At 41.0% G+C, this 22,510-nt stretch overlaps 1 protein-coding gene across 1 annotated transcript in view; it reads left to right on the forward strand.

Annotated features, from left to right (window-relative positions):
- Positions 1-22,510, forward strand: part of LOC128740749 (protein O-mannosyl-transferase TMTC2) — a 407,393-nt gene that overhangs the window by 176,848 nt on the left and 208,035 nt on the right. The gene's annotated exons all lie outside the window — the stretch shown is intronic.

The raw sequence follows: 22,510 nt of genomic DNA on the forward strand, positions 1-22,510 counted from the left end.
ATAATTGTATCGTATTTTTGCTATGTATTTTGTGTCTTTTGGAATGGTAAAACCAGTGCCAAATTCGGAAGATTTGAAAATAGAAATCTTTCTCACGCACCCGCTATTAACTAAATTCAAGGAAAATAACTAAATTTTCAAAATAACATGCTATTGACATTAATAAAAGCCATTTCTTGGTCTGACTTCACAAAAATTCAAATAATACTACATTTAGCGTACGTTTGTCCGTACTGATAATGATCAAAAAGCAACCTTGTCGTGCAGATGCCATTTAATTCTATTCTTTGCCATCTGAACATATTGGCTCTTGTCTGCTCTCTTATTCCGCGGCTACAACCGTCAAGGCACGAACATTGCTTTATATTAGCCAGTCCATAACTGCATATGTCGACTATTTGCAGCGTTATGTAACAAGCAAAAAGCCTGAACCTCTTAGTTGGCCTCAAGGTATTACACTGGTCTAACAAGCCAGACGTTGCATGTTCGAATCTTGACTGGAAGAGGCTATAGTCTGTCGTATAAAAACGAAAGATCACGTTTCCAAATCGTAATGTAGCATCTAAGCTTCGCTAGCAAGCAAAAACAAACACACAAACGAAAGTGAAGGTTGTACAATTTTCATACAATACAAATTAATCAAATAGAATAAAATTCCATAAGTCGAATTACCACTGTCTGGTGGGGTCCAAGCTTAGACCGAAGTAGAAAGTTACAGTAATCAGCCTGGAAGTCAAGCAGCGATTGCTTTTCAATAGCCTTTACATGTCAAAAAGGCAGGACTACGCAACCGCCGCAAGTTGGAGAATTGTGTATAATGTGCCCCCCTAAGAATAAATGGATATAGGGTATGTAGCTACATCGTCGTAATTGCCTATTCCCGTCCTATCCAACACAAATTATTCAAAATATCAGCATTTTTATGACACACAATGCAAAACTTGTTATTCCCTAATATTTTAGTTAGTTGTCTATCATACGCAATCAATCAAAGTGAGCTGAGAATGCTTTTTATCATTAAAGAAGTCCTACCAGCTAAATTTCCTACGTTTTTTCGTGCGACGAAGAAGACATTGTCGACTAATCGTGCTAATTTCCGTCATTCATAAATGAAAATAACTCACGCAAGGCATTGTCGTTATTCTACAGCCAGAAAAACTTGCCTGACCTGCAGAAATTTTGTAGAATAACATTTGTCATGCTGTCCTACACAAATACATGCGCGTTAGCTTCGTAAACATTGTTGTGATTTTTAGTTCGGACGATGAAAAATTTTGTTGGACGGATTTTAAAACGGTACGACGAATGTTAGCAATAAAGTCAGTTACGTAATTTCAATAATATGCTTTAGAATGGCTTTCCTTATTACGACGGGAATTAGAAAAAGACCCTATCTCTGTTATGCTTCCCCAAATTGACGTGATAACTACGAGTATATGTTGGTATTTAAGCTTACAACCAATTGCAATTGTTTATTTCATTTAGGATTGTGGAATAAATATGCTAGGAATTATTTAATAAAAGCACCTAAATCTTGTGTTTCTCGTCTGCGCGGGGTAAAATGCCCCACCTGCGGTATAATATGCCCAATGCGGTAATTTGAGTATTTCTACCAGTGACAGACCAACTGTATTTTTTATAAAGTAAAACTATTTCCTTTGTTTTCGAAATATCGTATTTGTATATAAAATAAACCTAGCTTCGGCCTTCTGGTGCACTTTTTCTTTCTTGCATGGGGCATGGCTGCATACTGCAGCTGTGGCATTTTGTACCGTGTAGTTGAATTACCTGGAATTTGGACGTTGGTAATAAATTATTCCCTCCACGGTTACTCTACAATACTAATTGAATTAAATAATGGCAATTGACTTCAAATTAGATCTGTTTACCTATGTTTATAGCCACATTTGCAAGGGGGGCAAATTGTACCACCGTAAGTGGGGCATATTGGCCTGCTTTTACTTATTTGAAAGATTTACAGATTTTGACAAAAAAATAGCTTCTGGAAATGACGCCAAAAGTTACATCGGAAGCTGCTCAAAAACAAATTTATTTTTGTTTTGTTTTTACAGCATGTGACAACTGTCATACTTGCATAGTAGGCTAGTTCCATCACATACTATGGTTTCTGGGTAGTTTTGCATTTTAATTTCGCTTGTTTAGGGAATGACGAAGGGGGGGCACATTGGCCATGGGGGGCACGTTATACACAATTCCCCTTTATTCTGCTCCTTTGTCTGGAAACAGCAGCAGCAGCCGCAACCACAAGCTTGGTGAATGTAATTGTCGTCCGTGCTTGCAAAGCAAGGCTAATACGGAAAATGTTTGGGAAAATTTTAACTTGAAAATTTTCGTTGTTTTTTACTAAGTAGCAATTAGAAAACTATCTATTCAAGTAAGCCATACAATTACTGCATCTTCTATCATCTTCTTGCAAATCTCTAGGACCTTTCCTTACAAAGTTATCGCTTATTTAAGCTTTATTTTTCCCTAACTTCATGATCCAAAAGCGATACCTTTGTAACGAAAGGTCCTAGAGATTTGCAATCTTCCACAAAAACATGTACTTCGAGTTCTTCAATAATCTCCTAGAACCATATATTCCTGTAAAATGCAACCAACATAAGCTAAGTATGAAAAACTAATTTTTAAAGAATTTCCAAGAAAAATGCTCTATAGCTCTGCACACGATAGAGATAGAAATGTCATTTATTTAGCAAAGTTGTTTGCTTTTATATTTTCCATAACTTCGCCAAAGAAACCATGTGTCTATCTACTAACACAAAGAAACGGCCGTGTATCGAGCCTTTAGCGAACACGAAACACAAAACGTATGCTTGCCGTACTCTTATTTGGGTGGTTGGAGACCAGCGGAACCCATACAAGTTTATAGTACTCGACTTAAGCTTTAGGATGAAGTGCTGATTTCGTAAATCTACTCGCCCCATTTTACCCCATAGGCTCGTGAAGCTACGGAAATTTAAAGCTTGAATATATGATAACGTAGAAAGTAAAAGTCCCAGAGATTTGCGGTCTTCTGCAAAAACGTGTATTTTGAGAGCTTCGATGATTGCCTAGAACATTGTATTCTTGAAAAATGCAACTGAGAAAAGCTAAGCATGAAAATCCAATTTCTAAATAAATTTTTAAGAATATGAGCTATAGTTCAGCACTCGATAGAGATAGAAATTTTATTTCTTATGCAAAGTTGCTTGCTTTTACAATATATACAACTTTTTCGAAGAAACTATGTCTATATTTTCTAACACAAAAAAGTTATTTTTTTATTTTCATTATAGTAAGCGCTAAGTAACTTTTGACAGTTTTAGATTAAGGGTAAACGAATAAGAGTGCTGGAAACCATAAATGATTAAATGAAAACAAAAGATACTAGGAAAAAAGTTCCACTTTTCACCCTTTTGGACGACTGTGCGCTAAGAAAGAAAAACATGGATTGAATGAGGGAAAAAAGATAGATGGAGAGGAGGAAATGGAGAGAGAATGAGAAAGAGAGCGATAGAGATTGAGCTTTAAAAAGGGGGAAGGCGGAAGAGAGACAGAAATGGGTCGGGATAAAGAAAGTGTTAACTATTATCAATTGAGTTCAAAATCACCTAAAAGTACTTTTGAAAGCCAGAAAAAACCAGAAAAAATATCGCACAAACGTTTGGAAGGCCTAGATATTGTTCAATTGGGTCTTAAGATGTGGAAAAAACTCTTCTGAATGCAAGAAAACCCTAAAATCCCAACCTAACTTCAGTTCGGATTCACAAAAACTAATTGTTAGGATGAAAAATATGAAGGAGCATATGAATTGGATCCAAGATTGCTGGAAATGATCGAATGATCGAAAAGGCAGAAAAAGTAAAAAATAAGCCTGAAATCACGTAGAATATCCCGAAAAAAAATTTACATTAAAATTTGTAGTAGAAACAATGCATCTACAGCAGTTTTTATTGTGAACATTGAAACTTATGGTAAATTTATTTTAAAACTGCCTCAAATTCAAATTTTATTCATATTTTTGTTTCTTATTTTATGCTATAGAATTGGGCATATTTCATCATAAATTTGTGGCCTTTTTAATTATATTTTGTTTTCTCGCCTAAAAAAATTACCAAAAAGGACGATAACTTTTGTCTGTAAATGGAAATTTTTGTTCGCGAAAAACTAGATTTTTTTGTTGTTAAGATACTTAACAACCCGTCATTTTTATGGTAGAATCTCTAAAAACCATGAAAGCTATGGTGGACAACTATTAGTTTAATGGTTTGGTTATCTTTTCTGACGTTAAATTTTATTGTTCTTACGGTATTTTATATCCTACTGTTAAAATAATTTTTATCTTCGTGTTATGGTTATTTTTTTCCGGGATATTCAGAAAGCTAATACGCTGAAAAAATTAAACCCTATATCGAAAAAAATCACTTCTAAAACTGCAGACTAAATAGAAGAACACAAGAGGAAATAGAACACAAAAGAAGAAAGACACAAAAGGAGAAGGAAAGAAAAAGGGGGAGAGAGATAAAGAGGAAGAACGAGAAGGAGAAAGAGAGATGAAGAGATAGAGAGAAAAAGAGAGAGACGGAGAGATGGATAGAGAGATGGGGCCGGGGAAGGTTCTTATGATGGTTAGAGACCCCTCCAGAGGGCAGAACTAATCAAGCAAATGGAACCAAATTTGGCATGTGGGGGTTTTAGGAGATAGGAACTTTTTCTATGGTATATTGAGACCCCTCCTCACTCTAAGAGGGAAGGCTCCCATACAAATGAAACTCAAATGTCCTCATAACTCGGGAACTAATCAAGCAAATGGAACCAAATTTGCAATGTGAGGGATTTTGGAGGCATGATTTTATTTTATGATGGTTTGAGACCCCTCACCCCTGTGGTAGGGGGATAAGAACTCTCAGGAAGCGCCGGCCACTGCGGGTATGAAGTTAACATCCTCTAAAACTGCTTTTAAACGTTGGGAAGATTTTAAATTCAGTTTAAAATCGCCTAAAAGATTTCAAGGGGTTGTTAGAAAATCAAAATACATTAAATTAAACTTAGTTTTCCGGAAGCTCGAAAAAGTCTTAAAAGTGATCCCACGATGAGCTTAAAATCACTAAAATCATGCCTTTATATTAAAAGAGGCCAAAATCTTATTTCAAATTCAACTTAAAATTCAGATGCAGATACCAAATTCCAAAGAAATACACGAATTTAGATTTAAAATTTGAGCACGAAATGTCTGAAAAACGTTTCAAAAAGTTATGAAAAACAAAAAAATCAGTCAAAATTAGACTTATCACCGAAGAACTTTCTCAATACCAGAGCATGAGTATGAGCATGAAAAAAAATTAGCTGCTGTCTTGTTAGCTTGACTAGCTTGTTAGATAAGGGTAACGTCCCTACCTGCATCACGTCCGTGATCCTTTTTGATAACTTTCAAAGGATGCCGGTGGGTCCGCAGAAGGCTACGTTCCGCTATGTTGCAGTTTTCTGGTTCACAAACTTCATACGGAAGGCACACCCAGTGACCCAGTAAGCGATCCGAGTATTTGGTTTTCGCATGCTTGCGCAAAGTGTTTAGTTTTTCCCAATTTCGCGCCGTGCGTATTAAATACCTAACCGTCTCACAGGCTAGTTCACTGTTTTCGCAGAAAACATTGGCTTTCTTAATATTCAACCTTTTTTGTCATTGATTGCTATCATCTTCACACTAATCATCGAATGATACTATCGAAAGAAATCACGTAAAACTTTAATCAACTTTGGTTAACCTACTTATTCTATAATTACGTTATTCGTACGAACTGTCCTCCTGGTATACAATAGACCAAAAGAATTACAATGCTGTTTGGGCTTTTTCTGCAAACTTGTTTGGAATTAATAAACAGATTAGATTCTTTTTTTTTTTCAATTAGCCGAAAAACTAATGACAAAAAAGCATGATCCTGTAGTGCTTTCCCTCAAACGCCAGCACATATTTTCTTCTTAAACCCATCTTTCCAAGCTCACCGCAATTCGTTAGCAGCAAGCAGTCCGCAGTGCACAGGAATCCACGGCGTGCGAAGTCCCGGAAGTGTTGTGCAGTAAATTTTATTTAAAAGCACAACAAACCAGCAGCGCCTTTCCCTGGCTGACTGGCAGGAAAAGATGGGGAGAACCTCCGGTTTCGCGCTGGCCCCTTTTCGCAGCGCCCTAGAGCGGCATGCAGCAAATGTACAAGACAACCGACGGGATGCCGGGCTACCGGGAAAACAAGTGTCTGGTTTTGGCAATGGCCGGGTGTCCTGCGAGCGGCAGGAAACCGTCCGGAGTACTTCTTAGCGCAATGAAATCAGTGCAATGATCAATGGTGCAATATGATTCATTGCACTGGAGCGCGTTTTCCTGCCCTGCAGGCTTTATCCTTCTGGGCCGGATTCTTGAGTCAGTATTTATTGATGTTGCCAGAAATTTCTGCACTAGCGGAAATGGTCGGGCTCATTGTCGGTGGGAAAGTGTTTCTTTGGAGGAAATTCCTCGTTCGACGGTGAAATTTCCGAACCAATGGACCGCATGACAGCGAAGCGGAATACAATGGGCTTGTGTTGTCGTATAATGTCGTTGATTTCATACAGGCAATCTCAGCATTTGATTTCAATCATCATAAAGAATCTCGTTAGTCTGCTGGAAAATCCCATCTTTCCTTTTGTCATGAGAGCTGGAAACGCATTTACGTGCGGAAGTGCGGCTCGACTCCGACAGCTAAGCGGCCTTCGCCCGGATCGGAATCGTAAAGCAGGCTTTGCACTGAATAATGATTCAGGCTGTGCGACAGCCTGTGGTTGCTCCGGCGAAAACGACGAACGAACGAAACCAACCATCATATACGGACCAACGACACAGTGAGTGAGAGAGTGAGGAATTTCGAAATCTCATAATCCTGTACTCGATGAAGCGCATTGTACTGATTGAGATACGTTTCACCTTGGTTGCGATACTCTCCACGCGGTAATGCTGTTAGGGAAGCTTAACATTTTCCTTTTCATCATCGATCGGTTTGATTTGAGAGCATTGTCGAAGGAAAATTGTACGCAGAGCAATAGTTATTTCAATAATTTCAGTTAGAGTTCGTCAAACCTACAGTTGTTGGAATGCTAGCTAAAACAGTCGAGTGTCCTGTTTGAAATTCATTAGCTTGCGATAAGTAACTGTTAGAAGCCAGGACCATAAAAGCGCACAAACCGAACGAAGCAACGCTTGGAATTCGTTTCGATTCCCACCTTGCTCATCATTTATCGTTCTCAGTGGAGAAAAAATAAAAAAAAAATGCTACGTTGCATGCATGACGACGGACCAGGCAAAGCTCGTGGCCCGAAACGGGGGGCCCCTATACTGATGAGTTGTGCCTGTGGCACACCTCGGCAATGATTGCTCTGTACGGCAGTAGTGTCTACCTTATACATATGCGATGCTGTTGTGCCATTCAGCTGGGTGGCTTGGGGCAGCTGCGGGCCTCCCAGTTCCTTCGTTCTCACACCAGCCAGCAGTATGCCATCGATGGCGGCTGCAGCAGTATCACGAATAAAGTCCCAGGCTGGGCTGTGGGTGATAAATCCTTTCATTTTTCACACTCTTGGTTTTCCGGTTGCTCGTTTGAATGCCGCCCTCGAGCGCTGTTTGGAAAATAGAGATAAGAGATGTTTACATGCTAGGCGCGTCAATGAAGTTCTCCCAAGCGCATGACATCCTGGCGTGATGCGGTACGGTGCGGTGAGCGGGATGCGGTTCAGCCTGACGGGATGGAGCCGAGCGCCTTGTGCTGCGGCGCTGGCTCCCGGCTGACGGCGCCTGTTCCGGCTGAACACCGACGGCTGCTGGTTGATGGCTTTAATATTTCATAAATGGATGTGCTTGGCGTTGAAAGGAGCGGTCGTCTTTTGCACCGGCATGGAAATAAATCACAAGATCCTGAATGATAACACTGTGACAGATATTCAACAGGGACTTTGTGTGGATGTTTGCGTGATGGCCCAGCGTGTTTTTCTGCTACTATATCATCCTCTCCGGGTGTCGATGTATCGAGGGCTGAGATGTCTCATTAAACAACTGTCAGTCTGTCACGAATTTTTATTAATCCAGCTTAAGCTCATTTGCATGGACAAAGTTCAACTGCTGTTATCAGAGGGGAAAAAATAGACGTACTAATTATGTTTACAATGAAACCCATTGACAGCTAATTCACAAGACTGTCTGTTTCTGGTGAAACTATTCCTTTCTCCTGGGTCCTGGAATACCATTCGTCCCGAATACCATTCACAAAATAAACGGAATGGAAACGATGGAAGTAAATGCTTAACGGTGTGCTTTGCACCGTAAAATAGAATTAATTGCATGCTATTTCAAAGGTCGTTCTTAGGAACGATAATGTCTTGCTTTACATTAGAGATTTTTTTTGTTTAGCTTGAAGAAACCGAAAACATTGCTTCTGCACTCCTTGTTTTAAGTAGCTGAGCAGTTAATCGCGGTATCATAATCATAACGATTCGTTCCGTAACACCCGTACGTACGTACTTTCTTCCGGCACTGGCACTATTGAAGCCCACAATAACAGCGGTGGCTCATAAAACCAATAACAACCGAAGCGGTTGTGCCACATTAGAAACGCGCTAAGCGTAGCCGTGAAGTGATTCCTTTGTTTCGCATAAGCTTCCGCTTTGGGGCTAAGTAGCGTAAATGGGAACATTCGTTACTCTGTTCCGGGGAAATCACACTCAACGACGGCAATCGTCGATAAAGTAGCGTTCTAATGTTCTTATGTCCTTATCAATTACCAGATTTGGTGATTAGTTTTTCCAATGTTTTATCGATAATTTCGGGGCGTGAAATTTTGCAGCTGAAATTCATAGGATACTATGAATACTTACTGTGACGACATACCGTTAGCGATCCTGCACCGAAGGAATTATGATGGTCCAGTACTGTCGGTCCTGGGCTGCCGTTCTCCAATCGTCGCGAATATCAATTGAACATGCATCGTCCGCGACAGTTCGCATCCATCGAGGTCTGCCTCGAAGTCTACGACCTCTTCCAGGATCTCTGCTGAAAATAGTTTTGGCTACCCTGTCGTGGGGCATCCTAGTTACATGCCCAGCCTACCGCAGCCTGTCACATTGTACTATCACCACTGTTTCAGCATATTTATATACTTGATACGCATGAACCACGATGCGTCTGCGCCACGCTGCACTTTCCATTTTGCCACCATGTATATTGCCGCTACTCGCATAACAGTCCCATTTTCTATGGAGTTTCCTATATAAATGGAACTGTTATGCGAGTTGCGGAAGTATAGATCGCAGAATTTTACGCTCAATAGTAGTAGTAGTAGTAGTAGTAAGAGAAAGCCACCATCATTTCAAGGACTTACCAATGTATGTGGGTAGAATTACAATAGATCCAAATTTGATTATCAAATGAATTTCACACTAATGCTGTTACAGAAGGGCCAAAAGGGATTGGGCGGACCCACAAGCAGAGGCACTTGTGCGCATTCCGGGGTTATAAGAGTCACCTTCCAGCATTAGGATGTTTCCATGTAATAATCAATTTCGCTGTACCAACTTTAACCCACGTGATGATTTGTTTGTTTTGAATTGAGAAGTGCCATATTTGCTTCAGACCTTAAAGATTCAGGTTGGCAATCCACTCCATCATTCAGCCTTCCACATTTATGATTTCAATAATAATCCAGCTTTTTACGAGCCATAATGGCGGACGTGTTCGTAATATTTGAACAGCATTTTTGACATTTCCCTAATACATCGCACGTATAGGTAAAATAGAACAATCTCACCAGCAGTCCTTCGTATGAAATAAAGTAGCGTGCTTTGAGGTTCCATAAGTGCTTCTAATAGTTAATTTAATTCTTCATTCTGGTATCCATGGGCAGTATTAAAACTTGTATTGGCCAAAGTTTTTACTATATAGCAGTAGATGCTTCATAAGCTAAAACAAAAAAAAATAATTAAAATAACTTACTAGGCTTACCAATTAGCTAGGCCGTCTGGCTCCGCCGTCTGCCCAAAACCTCGGTTTTGAAGTCAGGCAGCCGGAAACCACCCAGCATCGCACCTCCTAGCTTGGCTACTCAATAGAGCATTACCAGGTATGGCCACGTGGAGGCGCTAGGTAGGGGCTTGGGATGGCTAGAGTTATATTGGACGCTCCTCATTTGCCTTCCCCATTTCATACCCAGGCAGAATTTTACGCTCAATACCCCAAATACTTGTCTATCAGCTTCCTTTAGCGTCTATGATTCAAGACCGTAAAGGGCCACCGGGAGGATTAGTGTTCTGTACAGCACCAGTTTTGTGCGAATTTGCAAACTACGGGGCTTCAACTGGCTGCATAAATCGTAGAAAGCCCGCGGCTTACATCGTTGTCACATGTCGCCATCGTACCAACATATATGAATTCCTCCAATATTTCATACCGTTCGTCATCCAGAATACTATTTGGACTTTACCGTTTCCTGCCAGCAACTATATACATCATTTTGGCGGTGTTAATACTACGTCCTAATCTCGCCGTTTCTCATTCAAAAGGCATAAAGAGCTCTTCTGTTGCTCCACGGTTGATTTCTATAATATTGACGTCTTCCGCAAAACAAGGAAGCATGTGGGATTTCATGATGATAGTCTCGATCCTTTCCACCATCGCACCTTCCAAGACAATGTTGATTAGCAGGCTACAGAGGGCATCCCCTTGCTTCAGTTCATCCAACGTCACGAAATCGACTGAGGTCTCTATTCTCTATTCTGACCTTTGGTTCTTACCCATCCAGCGTCGCACGAATCAGTTTCAATAGGTTCGTCGGAAAACCATGTTCTAGCATTATCTGCCACAGCTCATATCGTTTAACTAAATCGTACGCTGTCTTAAAGTCCACAAACAGATGGTGAATGTGCAAGTTGTACTTCCGAAACTTATCTAGTAACTGACGCAGGGTAAACATCTGATCCGTCGTGGAGCGACCCTCACGAAAACCAGTATGGTACTCGCCGACAAAGGACTCCGGTAACGGTCTCAACCTACAGCACAAGATAAGGGAAAGCATCTTACAGGTAGAATTGAGCAATGTAAAGCCTCGATAGTTTTTACACTCGACTCGATATCGTTTCTTAAAACTGTGGTACCTGGAAGAAGTGCATACAATAGGGTCTACGGCACGGAACTCCCTTACTCCTGAACTTCGAATCGAACTTCCTAAATACCTAAAGTGGTAGCAGCGTCACAGCAGCTGGATATAATCATCGAGTTCACGTCAGGTCGCGGCAATTTTTCCAAGCACTTGAAGCAGAGCTTGCTCATGCTTCGGAGAACCTTGTGTGCAGCAACCAGAATGCACAACGGCCTCGTCGCGCGTGCAGGAGAGGTAAAGACGATGAAGGCGTCGAAGTCAATACAGACGGATTCCTGCCCGTGGACGGCGTATCGCAAAGCCACGGAGAGCGCTACCAACAGCAGTAAGGTATACGCCAAGCGTCTAAGATAGTCCCCGGGTGATGGCACCCCTGGTGGACCGAAAAAACGCCTGATCGGTAAAAGCTCTCAGGTTAGCGAGTTGGAAGAGCCAATCGATCAACCTGCGGGAAGCACCAAGACGAGTGGCCCGTGGATCGACGTCAAGGCCAAGAGGGAAAAAAGAGAAAGCTCCACTAAAAAGAAACCTTCACCTAATCCGACAGGGAGACGAGCGAAGAAGCGCGATGCTCTTATCCTGAAAACCGACGGGTCGAAATACTCGGAGGTTCTGAAGGCCATGAGAGGAGATGCCCTACTCAGGGATCTGGGCGCAGACGTGCGGATCGTTGAGTTATAGAAGGACGCCACCAAGAAGAGTTCCGTATACAAGTCGATAGCGGAAGGAGTGTTCGGGGAGGGAGTGCAGGTACGTGCTCTCACACCAGAAGTGACCAGGATGAGATCACCGAAGTATGCGAGGTTGGACAGGCTTTCAAAGAGCAAAATAGAGTGGTGGTGGCAACCGAGGCGGTTCGCCTGCGCAAGGGTCCTGTCGGGACCCAGGTTGTCACCGCACGACTTCCGCTGGCGGACGGAAACGAAGCCCTGGAAGCTGCTAGGCTAAAAGTGGTGTAGTCGGTATGCCCATTAAGCGGGCTCAAGCAATCGGAGGCTTGCTTGCGGTGCTTCGAGTACGGGCATAAGGCCTAGAACTGCAAGGGACCAGATAGGAGCCAATCGTGCAGGAAATGTGGCAGTGCTGGCCATAAAACAAGGGACTGCGCGGAGCCTCCCAAGTGCTTGAACTGCACCGGTAAACGGGACGCAAAGCACGTAACGGGAGGTCAAAGGCGCCCGCTCGGTGTGCGTGGCTGGTGGCCAAGCCACGTTCATAGTGCAAGTGACACAACTCAACCTGAACCACTGCAGCACGGCTCAGCAGCTGCTACACCAAGCAGTTTCTGAGTCGGCAACGGACATTGCCATCATCTCGGACCCATATCGGGTCCCTGCCGCAAACGGCAACTGGGTCTCGGATAGGTTCGGGACGGCGGCTATATGAACGACAAGCAGGTTCCCGGTTCAAGAGATTGTGTCAACTGCAGACGAGGGATTTGCAGTTGCCAAAGTGGGTGGGGTGTTCTACTGCAGCTGTTATGCTCCGCCGAGTTGGACTATCGAGTAGTTTACGCGGATGGTAGACCGAGTATCAGTTGTGCTGACTGGTCTAAGGCTGGTGGTTGTGGCGGGCGACCGCGGAGCGATCGCCAGAGATGCTGGAGCGTATTATCGAGGGCCTCTTTCCGCGTCACTAGCCAAGGCCCTGGCCCCAGGCCGCCGAGTCGTCCCACGGCCGACGTTCCAGTATCTCAGACCATAGCGTAAGATGGTTGGCCTCCATGCCGAACATTCAAAGTAACGTGGGCGACGGCGGTTTAGAGGTTGGGGAGGAAGCGACGGTTACAAACGAGGAACTCATTGAGATCGCTAAATCCCTAAAGGTGAGCAAGGCACTGGGACCAGACGGAATCCTGAACTTGGTCATTGAAGCGGCTATTTTGGAAGCTCCCGAATTATTCGGGACAATAATGAGTAGATGCCTGGAAGATGGCCACTTCCCGGACAGATGGAAGCAACAGAACCTGGTCCTATTGTTGAAGCCGAGAAAACCTCCGGGTGTCCCCTCGTCATATAGGCCGATCTGTCTGCTCATTACTGCCGGCAAGGTGCTGGAGAGGGTTATCCTTAACAGACTCGTACAGTATACTGAGGGTACAAACGGTCTGTCAAGGAACCACTTCGGTCACTAAGACAGCCGAGATGGAAATCCAGCGCTAGAGGACAGGTATTCGCTATTGCGCAGTTGTCACGCTCGACGTGAGAAATGCGTTTAATAGCGCTAGCTGGGACTCCAGAGCCAACTCGCTTCGGAACGTCGAAGTGCCGGTGTCGCTGTACAGTATTCTGGAAAATTATTTCCAGAATAGTGTGCTAGGCTACAACACGTAGGAGGGTCAGAAAGGGTTCCGCAAGGTTCCATACTGAGCCCAGTGTTGTGGAACGTCATGTATGACGAGGTGTTGAAGCTAAAGTTCCCGGTAGGGGTGGTGATTATCGGCTTTGCGGAGGACATCACCTTGGAAGTCTACGGTGAATCTATCAGAGAGGTTGAGTTGACGGCTGCCCACTCTATAAGCATTGTTGAAGATTGGATGCGCTCCAGGAAACTGAAGCTAGCCCATCATAAAAAGGAGGTTATCGTGGTGAACAACCGCAAGTCGGTGCAGCAAGCAAATATCAGCGTCGGGGCCTGCACTATTTCATCAACGCGGTCCTTAAAACTCCTGGGATTTCGTCGACTATGACCAAGCTCAAGTTCGGAAGCCACGTCGACCATGCCTGCAAGAAGGCTTTTCGGCATTGTCTCGTATGATGTCTAATAGCTCTGCGGTATATGGCAGCAAGCGAAGGATATTAGCGTTAAATACCGGCGTTATCGGATATCGGCGTTAAATACCAAAAGCTATCTAGCTAAGCTGGAAAGCACCTATCGTCCCATGTGTGCTATACGCACTCTCCGTGTGCTACAAACAGTACACATTAAACCGCTATTTATTTACGAGTGGTTTACGCCCGCTGCTGTGTGATGCATGTAGCCGCGTTATGCTGCATGTGCATTTATGATGCGGAGTGAACGACGCTACTCGCGGCGATGACGATGTGACTCATCGCTGCTGGTGCGCATTTGCTCCAGCTCCGAACCGGCACGCGCCGCTGGCATCACACAGGCGAGGCACAGTCAAAACTAAAACAAAGTACGATTCAGTACAATAGCTGCCAATGTTGATAAACATTGAATATTTTGGAAGCAATAGTATTAAGTATTGATGTTTGACCGATTGTGCTAGCTAAGGGAAAATCCTGTATAAAAGGGCTAGTTACTACCAATGAATCAAGCAGAAATATAGAATCGACTAGACTGGACACTTCGATTTTGATCTGGGATCTGTACGCAGACACCCCAGACACCAGAAAAGAAATCCACTCCTCTGTTCTATCATCCAGCCTGCTAAGTTGTCCGAACGAAGGTAAATCTTTTGGATATGGTGTAACGCCACCATAAGAGCGTAAGGTGCAAACGAGTGGATAAGATATATGGAACCACCATATATCATAGGGTAATTGATCTTGAATGGACCTATTTAGCGCTTTTTAACACCACCACTCGCACTCCTGCTCAATTTACTCGTCATTTATAAATAATATGTGGTGATGTTACTATTTGTTGGAAAGTACCACCTTTTTTCTACATTATCAGTACTTTAAAAATGTATAATTGATGAAACTTTTATTAAATATATCGTTTTTTGCCAAAGCCTTTTTTTGATCTTGAATTGGACCAACATGATCTTGAATTGGACCTATTTTTGATTTTGAAATGGACCTAAATTTGGATTGTCATAGTTTCTGCCATGTAAATGAACAAAATAATAACAAAGAATTTTTTTTAATAGTACAACTACACTACTGTTATTTATTAATAGGACACAAGGTTGGACAGCTTTTACCTTTCTTATACTCTGTTAGAAAGGTATGAAAGTCGGTTGAAAAATTTGAAATCAGTCACCGTCGCCGAGGGTCTTGTTTTTATGTCAGCCCAACAATTGAACAATGTTTCAGTGACTTGATATGCGTTATGTATGTATCTGTGTGTGACATTTGTATATTGGGAATTTATTATTACCTGTTGTTCAGATATGGTTGAAACGATTTCTACGTCATAAAAAAATTATGTCGCCTATTAAATTCAAAAATTTAAACCATTCATTAAAAATATGTAATATAACTTGTATTAAACGTAGTTTATCAAGTACAGTGGGGTTTGAGTTTTTATTTAGTGACTACATATTTCGAAAGGTCAGACTTTTACTGACGTAGGACTACGTCTTACTGCAAAGTATCTAAAGGTTTGCGACAGTCCCTGTCGAACATTTTGAATATAAAACCGTTGCAATCGTGAAAAATTCGTTAATTAGTGGTAATTATACAATTTTTGACACATTTATATGCAATTTTTTCAGTTAAAAAATGGTCTAGATTTTGCCACGGTTTCGATTTTGGCAACATAGGCGACACGCATCTGTTGTCAAATTCGAAATCATACTGTAAATGGTGCTTGAAAAAATTAGACTTGGTAATTCTACTAGGTTTAAAGGTAAGGTTAGATACTAGGTTTTAATTTTAAATGATAGTCGATGAAGAACTGTACCAGATAGAAAATAGGTGAACCTTCCTATTTTCTATTTGGTACAGTTGAATATTTTAGATCTCAGGGTCACTCAATTTCGGTGGACAAGGAGGTATTAATTTTGTCACAAGTCAGAGGGGAGAGGTGCTTAAAGAAAACTTTACATCCCCAAGAAAAAATCAGAGGGGTTGTGTATAAGATACGACCATGGATGACGTACTACAACGTTAGTCCGGTTGCATGATTTTGAATATTTTACTAAACTGATTTTTAATCTATCTGTCAATCGACCAAAAGGCGATGTGAAGTCAACCTGCTTACTTATCGGCGGAGTATAAGGCATTTGCAAAATATTTTTTAAGTTTTTGTCACCCCCCGTTTGGAAATTGGCTTGAAAAATCGGGGGGCTAAAAAAATTGTAGGATATGAGTATAAAATCAATTGTCCGTGGGCTCTACAGCCTGAAAAACTCGAAAAATGAGTGTACTTAACACTTCTAGCACGAAACAAAAATGGAAATTCGAATTCGGAGTTTCCGAAAATCGTCCAAAAAAAATTCTCTCGTTTTTGTCTTCTTTTCGTACATTTTTGCATGGAAAATAATACCGTTTCTATTAAAAGCAAGAACAGATTTGGTTTTCACGCTTAAACTTTAAATAAAAATGCTTAAAACCCATGTTTTTTGCTCGATAAAAAAATTCACTTTGTTCCCCCCCTTCAGTGGCCCAACACCGGAAGGACAAAAACTTTATAAAATATTTGTAATGGCCTAATTTTACTTTATTCTGAGCCTCATAATTATTTTAACTAAACTATTTAGAAAATTATCAAATACAATATTATTTTTTTGGGCATATCCAGTTCGAAAATGGTCCAGATATTGATCCAAATTTTATATTTTTTGCACCATATCATTATCCAGGCCTTTACCTAATTTCTAAATCCTCCATTGACGCACAGATGATTTTATTGCCAAACCGGGTAATTTTGTAGGACGGTTGGGCATCACAAAGTTTCACGAGGGTGAGGAAGTTGGCGTTATCAGAGGTGGCTGCTTCTTTTTACTCAGACGAGTCTGATTTTGTGACTACAGGATCCGGTTGAATTTTATTGGCCTTAGGGTTTTCGGTCAGCGCGCTAAAGGTGTTTTGAAGCTTTGGTATATGCTTGATTAACGTGTTTAAACTATTTCTCATCTGAGTTTTGTCAAAACTTAAACTTACAGCAAAACTTTTTGCTGTATTTATATGGAAAATACAGTACGTTATTTGTCCATGAAAAAAAATTTTGATTCCAACCATTTTTACGATGTTGCTCGTAGATAGTTAAGCAGGGATAACCACTTAAAATAGATTTTGGAATATTAGCTTCGTAACTCAATTCGAAGTTCCAGTTCTAGACTTTCCTATACAATAAAGCTATATATAAATCTTCAGAATTGTATTCTAAAATAACTTGTTTCATTCTTCTGTGTATTACTTTTAATGATACAAGAATGGTCCCGTTTAGCATAATTTGGGATTTTTTTTACATAAGGCGAACAAATTGGGAAAATTTTACTCTACTTATATAGATTACTTATATAGATTATATAGACTACACTTTTGCTTCGTGCTAAAACAAATACGTAAAATCCAATTGAAAAATTTAAGTGTAACTGGTTTTGTGCTAAATGCAAATGAAGCAAAAATAACTCTTTTTTAAGGGGCATAGTACCTTTTACACCATATTTTTTGCCTAATTTCAAATATTTTTTTCTCGATAACGTGAAAGGCAAATTGAATCGGGTTTTTTGCATTCGAAACATTGTATTTTATACTAATATTTGCAATTTTGTTTTCATAAGGGAACCTCTTCCCCTTGCCCCTACGGCTCCTTGAAGATAGTCGTTCAAAAAAACCATGAATTGCGGTACCATGGATTGGCCCTGGGGGCTTATCCGAATTGAAAAATTCCAAAACGACATGAAAGAACATTTAATTATCTCGTGTTTGATCCATCCTTTTTTAGAATCCGAACACATAACAAAATGGCGGACATTGATACATAAAAGTATAGTTTTTAAGCGAAAAAATTGACTTTAAACATTTCTAAAAAATACAAAAATTACAATATCAAGAAAAGGATGGGTCAAACACTAGATAATTTTGTTGGCTTTCAAACAAAAAAAGAATCATGGGAATTGCTTGAGCCGTTCTTGAGATATTTATGGTACCGACTTTCAAAACCTGGTTTCGAGAAAAACGACGTTGAAGTTTTTACTCGTTGTTTAATCGCTCCAGACATGCGCGGTACAAATAGCTGTAACTTTGTCAATATTTGGAATTCATGCAAACGACTTCAAACACATATGGTTAAAATGTTAATCTTTCGAAATAATCAATAAAAAAATTTAGGTTTTAAAAAATTGAAAAGGTACTATGCCCCCTTAACAGAAGGCAGTTAGTATCCCTCTTATCTTTTGATCCATCTTATCTTTTAATCAATGATGGTTAAAATTTTTGTACAATACTGATTTTGTACAAATTAAGTTTATATTATTTTAAGCATAAAATGACATATGTTAGCTAACTAATTAGGAAGACTTTTTAGTTTCAAAACTAGAGGCTACAATGTACAAACACTATGAAGCAACTACGAAAAAGGATGAGTGATAGTTAGTTTTATCAATATAATTAAGTTTTTATTTAGGCTATAAATCAAGCCTACTTTCAATATCCCGTGCTTATAGATTAATTATAAACGGAGTTACTATAGTGACAACAAGCAGTTTTATGGAATATAGAACGGCGTGTTCGTTGGTGGTAGGCAATGATAGCTACCGTCAGTGATGTCTCGGAGCGCAAAACTAGGTCCATTCTAAAATCAATACTAGGTCCATTCAAGATCAAAAAAGGGGGTTAACATTTTTAAGGAATTTGAAGATTTTACTGGTTTTACTGAACTTTTAAATACCTAAATTGAAATTACAAATATTTTAGCATCATTTTAAGAGCATTATGTTATTTCAAACCAGAAGGGTTCCGGGTAGTAACAGTTTGAAAATACTCTATGGTGACTGCCAAAACGCTGAAAAACAGCTACTTTTAAATACGCGGCAATAAAGTAGTTTTGGCTATAATTTTAATTTAATTTTAGTATATTTACGTTCAGAAATGATTAAAGATAAACATAAAAGCTAAATACAGTACAAAGACTTGATAATTATATCCTAAAATTCTTATTTAAAAATAGGTCCATTCAAGATCAGAATTCGACTAGGTCCATTTCAAAATCATTTACCCTACATGTGCTTGAGAGTGGCGAGTGCGTATCGCATAGTTTCAGATGACGCAATCTGCGTCTTAGCGGGTATGATGCCTATTGGCATCATCATCAGCGCGGACGTAGAGTGCTTCAACCAACGTGGAACTAGAGGCATACGGAATACCACACGATCGGCCTCGATGACCACATGGCTGCGGGCATGGTCTGATTCCACAAAAGGCCGATGAATACATCGACTTATCCCGGAACTATCCGGATAGGTCACCAGACACCACGACGAAGTCAACTTCCACCTGACACAGATTCTGTCAGGGCATGGTTGTTTTAGACAATGCGGAGTCCCCCGCGTTTCCCGAATGCGTAGAAGTAGAGGAAACTGCACAACATGCTTTCTTCAAAGGCTCCCTATCGCGGGTGCGAGAAGCAACATGATGGCAGTGAGCGGACAGAGCACTACTCCGGATAACTTAGTCCAAAGGATGTGTTCCAGCTCGGACGTCTGGGGAGCGGTCAATGCGGCTGCTACCCAGATTTTACTTGAGCTACAAAACCGCTGGAGAGCCGATCAACGGGCAATAAACAGCCTAACTACCATAGTCCAGTAGTTAGTTAAGAGAGTGCGTTAAACACAATAGCCTCTCTCCGAAGCAATATCGATAAGGTGGTTCCAGGGAGGATTTAGACTGGAGACTCGAGTAGGATTATAGTAGGGCTGGATCCTCACGCCACATTAGGGGGGTCGAGATACCTAACGCCACTCCCTGAGTTGTCTTAGGTTAGTCACCTAGCGGAGACTAGGATTTGTTTTAGATTAGGTCGCCTAATCTAAGAATCGGGCGGCTTTTTTAATTAAAAAAAATTTATACAAGAGTTTAAAAAAAATTACTTTTGCATTTCAGTCACTTTGCAAGAGCATACAGTAAGACTAGGCACATTTGCAGGATGTTAATGTTTATTTGCTTAAATTCATCATTGCGCTGCCACTCCAATTCACATAAAACTTTGCAATGAACTTGTGTTTTCCTATTGCAAAACTCTTACATTAGCACAGAATGGAAACAAAATGATACATTCCTCTCGTAATCTCGCATATAATTTTGATGGAAAAAGAGCCAGTCGAACGGATGGTGAAGTAAACGCCACATACTGAAACAAAAACACGAATTTCCTGCAACATCCTCCTCTCGTAACAGCACAAGGCACCTGATAACCAACGAAAATATTACCTTCCGAGTGAACTTTTCAAATTTGATGCCCACGTGAGGCTTTAATACGGAAATTACCGGCCGGTCGGAATTTCGTTAACTTTAGAACCTTCTCGCGGGAAATGCCACCCATCAGAACGGTGTCGCTGGATGAGGCGGGGATGCCGACGAAAGCGCGGTAGCCGCCGCCACCGCCGTGATGCCAGTAGCAAACAGTAGTACAACAGCTGCAATCTGGTTGATTGCGGACCCACAGCCCGAACCCGAAAGCAAAATGAACGATGATTTATACTGGCAGATAACGAAAGTCCTGGCTTTCTCTCCAATTTTGCGCTCGTAAATTGTTTCAATATTTTTTATGACCCCTCGGTTGGGAGCGAACTCTGCGCGACCTAAACTCGACTTGATGGGAGGCGCAAGTAGCAGCACAGACACAAGTAGACAGGGAGGAACACTTGCTCCCAGTCGAACTTTTATTGCTGCATCAAGGGAGGCCCCCACATCGGCAGTTCAGGACAATAACCTTCCGTCTTGCTCATGCCGATTTCAACCAGGACCGCTGCTGGTGCACAGAGCTAATTTTACTATGTAGCGCACACACACACATTAAAATGAAGCAAAAACGAGTAACATGAATCTTCGCCGCCTCCAACATCCGAACCGGACGAAACGAAATGTAGCAACCGCTGCTGGCTGGTTTGGAGAGTCCTTTTGAAATGTGCGCTCGTTCAGGATAAGGCAACTTTTCAGCCTTTATCTGATCTCGTGAAATTTGCCCCCGTACCGAGAGTACATTATCGGTAGTCAGCAGCAGCGGGTCAAGAGCCTTGCCCTACTGATTCGGTTTTATCCCTCTAAGTTCAACTTGAGGATGGCTATATTAACTGCAATGAAAAAAAAACTAATAAACTTTACATGGTCGTAAAAAATACTTTCAAAAATGAGCATATGGCCAATTGATGGATCCTCCGGCACGCTCTCGAAGAACATATATAAAGTGGATCGCGAAAAAGATACTATTACTTCTGGTTCGTTATTTTTATCGTCCTACGATAGACAGCCATTTAATAGCAGATTGGTTGGAACATAGCACGGGCTATAACCAACGAACCCGACTAGATAGCTATCGTTATTATATAGTAAACATCGTCGTTTCTGGATGTGCAATCTGCAGGGGTTGCAATAGGATTTTGAAGTTATGTGGATTTTAAATTCATTCAGAGAGTTGTAAAACAAAATTTACGTTGAATAGGTATCAATAGGTAAAGCTAGAATTAAACTACATTTAAATCTGAATTTGGTGACAACCTAGAGTAATTCTTCAAAATATACTGATATTCGCCACGAAGGCTTGCTGTAATGGCCTCAGGCTATAAACCAGGATGTGGAGCAGTATTTTGTCATGCAGTATCAGCTTAATTGCTGCATTCGAATTGTAGATAGGGTAATTGAAAACTTCTGACTTCTGGATTGAACAACACAGTTGTAGCACCCGACTTTCAGAATGGTGTTTCCGACGACAGGCCACATCCGATCTATTTTGGAAAGGGAGGAAGTGTCTGATACGAAGAATGCTTAACTGGATGAACTGAAAAATTTCGATATAGATCCAACCCAGCTGGCACCAACTCGTATATCAATGTACGAAAATTATCGTAAATATCTCTTAACAAATTCGAAATTGTAGCTAAAGCTTGATCAAGTGGGCCCAAATTGATTTTCTATCGTATATTATGATACTAACTGATATACATACGCTTTTCAACACAAAATTGTATAGCATTACGAAGCGAGTCGCGCCTTATCGGATATTATCGTATATAAATAATCATATAGTCGTAACGCTTATAATTATTTCTAATCACGTATATCGCCTCCAAATTACTACGAATATGCCAATTTTGCTCATCCGTTGTATTGGCCTGCACATCTGTACGTAATGCTGATATCCTTTATATACATATTAGAATACTGGGAACATATATTGGGTTATGCAATGGCAGGCAGGCAGGCTCGCGCTCTTTCTGTTGATACCCGAATGTTTTATTCACTAAACTGCTGCCGCCTGATTGCGTTGTGCATGTTTTTCAACTTGCTCAGATTATCTTCAACTCGTTCATCGATTCTCGAAACTCGCAAGTCAGCTTCAATCTGGTCGAGCCATCTAGTACGCGTTTTTTATATCGTTTGCCTTGTGCGGCGGCGTATCGAAACGTCTTGAGGATGTATTAGGACCGCCGCACTCGCATTAGTCAGCGACGACCAGAGATTTCAGATAATCTAGAAATGA

This window comes from Sabethes cyaneus, chromosome 3 (genome assembly GCF_943734655.1).
Source record: "Sabethes cyaneus chromosome 3, idSabCyanKW18_F2, whole genome shotgun sequence".
Lineage (NCBI taxonomy): Eukaryota > Metazoa > Arthropoda > Insecta > Diptera > Culicidae > Sabethes > Sabethes cyaneus.